The following is an 8299-nucleotide window of genomic DNA, read 5'->3' as shown; positions in this document are numbered from 1 at the left end:
ATTCATGCATGCCATTAGTAGATGTGTTTTTGTAAGAGGGGCATGGGTAGAGAGTGTGGCAATGGGCCTGAGCCTAGAATATGGACGAGGAACAAGACGTCTAAGCACTTTTCCTTTTTTAAATACATTGTTTCAAATCATAGAAATTTAAAAAATATGAAAAAATATAAAAAAAATTAAAAAAACAAAAAAACAAAAATTCGTGAAATCGAATCGAACGTGTGGTTAAGTTCGATTTCAAAAAATACACTTTTTAAAATTTGTAGTTCGATTCCGTTTGTGCTTCAAATCGAACCGAACTGAATCATGAACACTCCTAACAATAAACTACCCACATGAACGATGTAACAACTTCTTTTAAAATTCAATTCGTTAAAACGCAATAAGGCTATTGTTCTATTACTCATAAAATTATAAATTTATTAATTTTAAAAAATGACTTGAACTGTTCATGTAGGTAAGAATTAATTGAAATTAAACTTAAAAGTAGAGGCATTAAAAGTTATTATTTATTTTTATTTTTTTTTTCCTTAAGAAAATTAAATTTTAATGAAAGAAACATTTTGATTACATTCTATTGAAAAGAGATGGTGTGCTGCAGGGATTCCGGAGATGCTAACGGCCGTTGTACGCTGCTGCTCGAAGCAGCTCAGCAATGGATGAGAACTAACACGAAGGAGAAGGGCGATTATTCCTCAGGTAAAATACTCGTCGACCTGATTTCTACTACTTGATCATAATGCGCACTCCTTGTTCTTCTGGATTTTTCTTATTTGAATCTTATAGGAAAGCATGAAGAAAAATTAGAGGAATTTCGGGTTGATTTTACCTGCCTTCACTTTTTTGATAATGATTAATAGTCCACGACAGCTTGATACTCGATTTATTTCTAAATTTGGAGCAATCAATTAGGTTATGAAATGAACTGGAACTGGATAGTTTCTTTGTGTTTCCGACTGTCGATAAATGCTTACTCTACTTTGAAATTTATGTTTGCTTATATATAGAGTAGTTTCATCTATTTTTCGATGTATCAAGAACGTGGAATCTACAAATGAATATGAACACATAAAACAGAGTTCAGACTGCATATCAAACAGGCCTTAGATGGATTTCAGACGACTTAGTTTCGGCTGTTGTTTGGCATTGAGCTGTTGGTGAATACTCCAATTTTGTCTGAATGTGGATCAAATGTTTGTCGTCTTGTTCTGGTTCTGATATTTGTAGCCTTTCACTTTTTCAGTGCCTTTGAGAACTGAGGTCTTTTTTTCATCTTGATATTGTAGAAATTAGAAATCTTCTCAATGTGAATTGACATTTTGTTTACTACTAAGTTCTAAGTTTGTCCTTCAGTGGGACCTAACCCCTGAATAACCCCTCAATTACTCTTGAAAAGCCTAGAAAATGAACCATTTATCCTTTACCCTTGTTTGGGTCAATAATCCATATCTCTCTTCTTGTGCTGCACCTATTCTTAGAGAGGGAAAAAAAAAAAAAAAAGAAAAGAAAAGAAAACGCGAAATGATCTCTTAGTTTTCTAACCCTTTGAAAAGTAAGGTCGTCAAATGGCTCATCGGGAGTCAGAAGCAAGCGGAGTTAAAGATCATTGGAACTTCTTTAAAAAGCTTTTTCCACTTAGAATTCTTTCAGCAAGTTACTTCTGTTTCTTCTCTCTCACTTGTTACCTCATAAAAAGTCAAAATACATGTGCTGTAGAGACATGAGTTCAAATATCTAGCCAGGGATATTGCCTCTTGTTCTTTTTATTCTATCGGTCGTGAATCGTTCAATAGATGGCAAGCTCAAAGATGGTGGACAGAAAACCAGGAGAATAAGTTATGTAATCATACATGTTCAAAGGCTTATTCAATAGCTACGGCCTCGTTTAATAACTGTTAGTTTTTTGTTTTTGAAGATTGTGATTGTTTTCTTACAATTTCTCAACTTTGATTTTTCATCTTTCCTAGGTAAATATTTAGATTCTTTAGCCAATTTCTTTTTTTTTTAAAAAAAATGATACTTTGACTTTTCAAAACTTGGTCTGGATTTTGAAAACACTCCTAAAATATATACATAAAACAAAGAAACCAATATGTGTAAATAGTATTCATAGGCTTAATTTTTAAGCACAAAAAATAAAAAATCAAATGGTTACCAACTACGTCTAACGCCTATGCAGTTCACTTCCTAACCCTTCCAATATCTGAAAATGAGGTGAAAAATCTGATTCCATGCGTTGAAAGGATGAGCTGAGACTCCATATCCATATCACTATACCGGGGCACGGCCTGTGGCAGAATAGGGAGTTAGACGTGTTGGCTTCAGGTATTGAAGATTTTTAATTTTGAAATTAACCGTTTTCCCCCATTATATTTACTATATTACATCCACACACAACCTCTTACTAGTTTGTGAGAAAGAACTGCACAAACTTAGGATCTTCTTAATTTACTTCAAGTCTTCATTTCTGATTAGCAAAGCCAACTTCAAAGGATTATTCGGAGTGAAGGTTTAAGTTTGAAGTTTGGATTAAGATGCAAAACACGATTTATTGGGCAACCTATGAGCTTTGACACTGACAGTACTCCAAACCCACTCATTCACCCAATTTTTCTTAAGTTTAAGTTTACTTACAACCAATTTGAGTTGTAGATATTATTTTATAGATATGGATACTAAATATTTGTGATATTTAATGTATGTCTGGATATAATGTCAATTAATATCTAAGAGTTAGATGTATGTATTTGAATATGACAGAAAAATTAATGTCGAAAACTTAACTACACGTATTTGTTTTTCAGGTTTTATTCTTGAGAGGTAAATAATATTTTTATGAACTGATCAAAATTAAAACTGAAGCTGGAAAATTAGGCTTTATGCTCATAATTATATTACTATAAAGGTTGTTGCCTGCTTTTGACTAATGCACTGTGGCTGCCTACTGTTTCTCATATTATATATCCAATTTCATTTCTTTTTCTTTCTAGACCTGCGAATGTTAGGAATCAAACGATATGGTGAAAGTCAATGCTTGCTACTATATTAAAAGACAATTTAGACCATAGATTATTAGGGTCACTCTGAATATATAGTTCCAATTATCATTTTAAAGGTCGATAGTTATATTCCCACCCTTAGAAAGAAAAAAAATTATAGATTAATAAGAACCAAAAGCTAACGTCAGCTATGTATTTATTTCCTGTGAGAACCAAGTTTTCGTAGAGAAGAATTAAAAGAACATTAGTAATCAAAGGATGGTAAAAGCTTAACCTTAAACTTTCTTTATATTGATAGATACTTACAACTTGGGCTTAAAACTTTTTTTTTTTTTTTTTCCTTTTGGATCAATAACATAAGGGTGTGGGATTCGAATCTTTGATCTCTTTATTAGAGATTTTATTTGATTGACTTTATTTTTTTTTTTCTAAGACATTGGTTTCTGCAGTTGACTCAAACAAAGTCTTAACATCAGTTAGTGACAACAAAGTTTTTTCCTGCAAAATATTTTTTTCCTAATATGGAAATATCTAGCAGATTTGTTCCGTTTGATATCTTCCTTTATTAAGGCGTGACATATCTTTTCCAATTTGGGAGCTATTTCCTTTTTCTAGATCCGTTTATAAAAGTCATATTAGGTTATTTTCTGAAGGAAGCCGTTTTTTATTAGCTGCATTGTGTTTTTGAGGGAGCAAGACGTTCGACGGTCGAGTTGTTCTACATTGTTATCTTGCTCGTTGTTCATTATTCTGATGTGCATGATTTTCACTCGTTGGAGTGTTCTACTTTGAAGTTGATCTCATACTTAGGGGGAGCTTAAGTCTTTGCTGCTGGAGAAGGGATTCACAGTCTTAGGAGAGCCTAAGACTCAACATCAGTGAAAGGAGTTCATTGAATTAGGAAGATCATCGTGAGTGGAGTCTTATCTGTCATCAAAAGCCATGGTTGAAGAAACGACGAAGTTCCGTAGCGGAAGGGGATCGTTCCCAATTTTATTTTTCACAGAATCCCAAATTTACAGCATAAAAACATTTATGCATTATAATTTTTTAGTATGTTGAAAAAGAAGGAATTAGGGAAAAGATAACACTTACCCTTAAAGCCAAATTTTTTTTCACGAATTCCCTCGAACTGGTCACAAACACTTTGTACCAAGAACCTGTTGATGTCCTAAATCTCGTAGGATCCTATAGTTTGTAATTGTATCGTACAAACATTTTATTTATTTAATAAAATATAAGATATTTTATTTGACATTTAGTAGTATTAAACCTACAAACCAATAAACTAACATCCAAGGTTATCATCTGTAGCTTAAACATGTATGCAGAGATATGCAGGTGGATTATGTTTAAGTGATAACCTAAATGGTTTGTAGTAGATGAATAAGGTTGGATACTTTATCTTGGTACACTATGAGTACGACTTGTTTTGTAGATGTTACAATTGTTGTAAATCTGATCTTGATAATTTATGTAGAGACATGTGAGCAGGGGTGTTTTATACATGAGAGTTTGTATAAGATCGGACCACGAAGTGATTAGTCTCATTATATAACACTATTCATAATAGAGACTACATTTCACTAGGATAACCATACTAGGTGACATGACCTGAATCTTGAGTGAGTTGTGAACACTTGCATATGAATGCAGTCCTTTTATTTATATGGGTGAGAGTGGCCAGATCGCTAACTCAATAAGCCTACCATATTGGGAATTTGTCTGATTTGGGAGTTGGGAACACAACTACACAAGACGGAATTCACTCATTCCTCAACGTCGGGATCAGTGATACTTAAGGAGTTAGATATAACTACAGGGCAAAACGGCAATTTTGGCCTAGCTGTACTTACGAGCAACTTGTGGTTATATCTAATGGACACAGAAATATATTTGTAGTGCGAAGAGTGCAGTTGTCGGTCTTTAGAGAGTGCCCTACAGTTAATGGACGTTGAATAATTAATTGAACTCGTTTAATTAAATTATTTTGGATTAATTTGAATTGTTCAAATTAATTATATATGATATATTTGATTTGATTTGATTATATATGATATATTACTATAATGTATTTGATATATTATAATATAAAATTTATTCAAGAGAAATAAATATTTGAATATGATTCAAATATTAATGATGTGAATTGGATTCATATAATTAAATTTAGTATAAATGAGATTTATATTAAATACCATCAATAAGAGGATTAAAACTATAGGTTATATTGTATTTGAGACAATATAAAACTATAGGTTATATATATATATATATGGCTATTTTTAAATATAGAACAATGAACCAAAATATTTACAAAATATAGCAAAATTTTAGAACTATCAATGATAGATGCTGATAGACACTGAAATACTTTTATTAGTATCTATCAGTAACATTGATAGATATTGATAAAAGTCTATCAGTGTTTATCAATTATAGTTCTAAAATTTTACTATATTTTGTAAATATTTTTAACACTTTTACCATTTGAAATAATTTCCTATGTATATATATATGTATATATATATGAGCTATTTTTAAATATAGAAAATATATATATATAAGGCTGTTCATAGGTTGGGTTGGGTTGAAAGACTTTTTAAACCCAATCCAATTGTTCCGGTTGTAAATTTCGTCAACTCAAATAACTCTTATTAAGAAATGAAACGAACCCAATCCAACTATGAAATATTTGGGTTGGGTTGGTTCGGGTTAATTGGGTCATTTATTTAAAATTTTGTTCTAAAAAGAAGCCAAATGTAAATATGTAAAAATCTAATTTAATTATTTTCATATATTGAATTAAGATTAATTACTCAATTTCAATTTATATAGTGAAATTTTCTTTCTAAAGTGCAAATAAACCACTTTTAAGAGTTGTTGAAAAATAAATTATTCAAAAAATATTGAAATTAAATAAAACTAAAATCAATATATGTATAAATAATTGTGTTGTGAGTAACAAAAAAAAAAAATATTTTAAAGTTAATAATAAATTCGAGTTGGTTCGGGTTGGTTTGGGTTATGTTAGGTGAACCCATGAACTAACTCAACTCATAAAATTTTCATTTATATGAACCCAGTCCAACCCAAATCGCATGGGTTGGGCTGGATTGATTGTTTTTTTTGGGTCATCGGGTTATGTATATATATATATATATGGACTGTTTTTAAATATAGAAAAATAAACCAAAATATTTACAAAATATGACAAAATTTTAGAACTATCAATGATAGACGTTGATAGACATTGATAGACTTCTATCCGTGTCTATCAATATCATTGATAGACATTGATAGAATTCTATCAGTGTCTATTGATGTCTATCATTGATAATTCGAAAAATTTGCTATATCTTGTAGATATTTTTAATAGTTTTACCATTTGAAACAATTTTCCTATATATATATATAATTAAATTTATTTTATTTTAAATTAAAGGGAGGGAAATAACTTTCCTCCCCTTAATTCTCTTTGTATAATCGTCAAGAGTGGGGGAAGTTATCGCTTCTTCATGACGTGATTTTGATTCATCTTCTTCACAGAAAACCAAAAAGAGTTTTTTTTTCTGCTCCAGCAAAAATCTCCCAGACCTTTTCCTTTTAAAATCCTTTTCCTCTCTCTTTCAAAAACTTAAGAGCCCACATCTCCTTAGAGATTCTCATCCCAAAAGAGAATACAAGAGGCTCCAATTAGTGGTGAACATCTTGGAACGTGTCTGTTCGTGATAGATTCAGAGAATTTTTCGTGAAGAAAGGTTCTTTAAGGGTAAGTCTTCTCTTACTCTAATTCTCTCTTTTCCATTTATGATTGCATGCTGTAATTTTTTGTGAATTGCATAATTGTATACTGTAATTTTTTCAATACACAGAAAATTGAGACGATCCCCACTTCTGCTCAGGGCCTTCACAGGTTCCTACAATTGGTATCAGAGTTAGGTTTTTGGTTTTCAATTTTGATTTTCCAGAATTAGTGGGTATTCTAATATATGTTCATGTGATGAATGATTTGATAAATGATTTTCAATTGTTGGATGTTTGCGTGATTGGATTTAGATTTATCACCTTTTACTTTTACAAATTGGTTTGTAAGGGTTCGTGTTTTAGGTATAAATTATGCGATAGAATCTATAATTTAAAATTTTTGAGTCATTCGTGATTGTGCCATTGAAATTCTGGAGAAAACAAGGCCAAAAATGGAGAAAATTCGAAGGAGATCGTAACTGTATAGTGGCTACTGTATAGTAGCATTGCAACGTTGTGCTCTAGCGTTGCTACATTGCGAAGGGCGGAATGGAACATTTTTTCCGTAGCGTTGCAACGCCAGGACACAATGTCGCAATGCTGTGAGACAGACAGAATGAATCAATTCGTGGCCAGTTTGAGTGTTGAGCGGTTCGATTCGTGTGGTTCAAGACCCGGTTCATTTGTTTCGAACTGATTTGTCTATTAATTTGTAATAGTTATATATATATATATATGTGTGTGTGTGTGTGTGTGTGTGTGTGTGTGTGTTATAAAGTATGTCATATAGTATAAATACCACTATAGGTTATGCATAATTCATGCATCATTTATATTATAAATGTTATAATATATAGTTGCATGATTTTATATTTATAACATGCTCATGTATTATATAATATAAATGTTATAGTATATGGCATGCATGCATTAATAACATATCCATACATCATTTATATATAAGAGTTATAATATATAGTTTGAATGTATGGATGGTTGTATGTTATTAATTATTTCATTGCTTTATTATACAAGTGTTATATAAGTTTAGTAATAAAATAGAATTGCATGATCCATGATACTACTTCAGGCAATTTTATAAATGTTATATTTTTCCTAAGTATGTCAATGAATGCAACAATATGATTTTAATTTGTTTCATTTATTTTATAAAAGTTATAATTAAATGAAATTTGAAATTAAAATCAATAATTCAGAATTGTATGCAAACCTTAGTTTAAAATCATTTTAAAATGCGATTCACATAGACCTAAGATTACATTTCTAATGAGATTAAAAATCAAGTTTAATCTTTTAATCGGTTTAATAGGATCAAATTGGTTTTAAATAAAAGATTAAATTTGTAGCAAATGTATCTATAAGAGACCTTTTGTCTAAGGCTATTTCTGTCCAGGCTGGGATATTTAAGTAGATGGAAACATAATACTTCTATCTAGGAACTGACATGGAAAGGTGAATCAGATAAATTTGCTACAAACATGCCATGGTTGATTGAGATTTATTAAATTATTTAATAAGCATTAATTAAAGTT

The 8299-nt window shown here is 30.8% G+C and overlaps 1 long non-coding RNA gene across 2 annotated transcripts; it reads left to right on the top strand.

The window, feature by feature from the left end:
• Positions 1–561: 561 nt before the first annotated feature.
• LOC120085186 lies at positions 562–4261 on the top strand. Of its 2 annotated transcripts, none has more exons than XR_005483845.1 (2): positions 562–699; positions 2180–4261. It is a non-coding gene; the product is annotated as an uncharacterized LOC120085186 (long non-coding RNA). The 2 variants fall into 2 exon arrangements; XR_005483846.1 differs by having other exon boundaries at positions 1008–4261.
• Positions 4262–8299: the final 4038 nt, after the last annotated feature.

The sequence above is a fragment of the Benincasa hispida genome, chromosome 9, assembly GCF_009727055.1.
Source record: "Benincasa hispida cultivar B227 chromosome 9, ASM972705v1, whole genome shotgun sequence".
NCBI classification, from domain to species: Eukaryota; Viridiplantae; Streptophyta; class Magnoliopsida; order Cucurbitales; family Cucurbitaceae; genus Benincasa; species Benincasa hispida.
This window is presented reverse-complemented; position numbering and strand designations above follow the sequence as displayed.